A 722-nucleotide genomic window follows, 5' to 3' on the forward strand; every position below is an offset into this window, starting at 1 on the left:
GTGAATTGCCGTATCTTGCGTGTGGGAGGGGAAGCGAAGTGTTTATCTGCAGGTGTTTTATTGCACGTTGCACATAATGAGCACACCTAGCATTTTCTTTGAGATCAACCGGTTATCAGGGGAGGAAGGTCTAAACTGTTAAGCAACCCCAAGAGCTAAGATGTTCCTGGTAAGAACTGGGCGTCCATAAAAAATTCCTTTCGTTCCGTTGTTGCTTGAAGTTCCCCTTACAGTCGTGATCTCACATACAAAACAGGGTAGTTATCGTACACGCGCGTCGACCTTGTACTTAAGCATCAACAATGTTTTCTGAAAGCTGGAAATGTCGTCTTTTTTTTCTTTATGCTCAATAGATGCGCTATATATAATATACTATAAGTTTGTAGTTGAATCTTTTGAAGAGCATGGTTATATGATGTGCGTTTATTGATTTGCACAGCGATTGAATATAATCCTGGTTACAGACATCAATAATTCTGAAATCGTGTATTTCTGGATCTTTTTTTTCATGCACGATGTTGGTTGCGAAACGAAAGCAGAGATCTGTTCCAACTATGAAAAAAACAATACTGTGTAAGTAAACGGAGAATTGCCGTTGATAAAATGCTATAAAGCACTTAGGAACAAGTGGGCTGTGAGGTTGGAAGCAATGCAGCTGTGAAACACGGGTGGATGCGACACCATGCACCTGCCTCGCACTAAGCAAGACATTGTTAGGAAAT

General features: G+C 40.7%; 1 protein-coding gene across 1 annotated transcript in view; it reads left to right on the forward strand.

The window, feature by feature from the left end:
• Positions 1–614: 614 nt before the first annotated feature.
• The window catches only part of LOC125041601, a 59,543-nt gene continuing 59,435 nt past the window's right edge, over positions 615–722 (forward strand). The window contains exon 1 of the transcript XR_007116306.1: positions 615–722. This exon is cut by the window's right edge and continues 176 nt beyond it. The gene's annotated coding sequence lies outside the window, so the exon portion shown is untranslated.

This window comes from Penaeus chinensis, chromosome 30 (assembly GCF_019202785.1).
Source record: "Penaeus chinensis breed Huanghai No. 1 chromosome 30, ASM1920278v2, whole genome shotgun sequence".
NCBI classification, from domain to species: domain Eukaryota; kingdom Metazoa; phylum Arthropoda; class Malacostraca; order Decapoda; family Penaeidae; genus Penaeus; species Penaeus chinensis.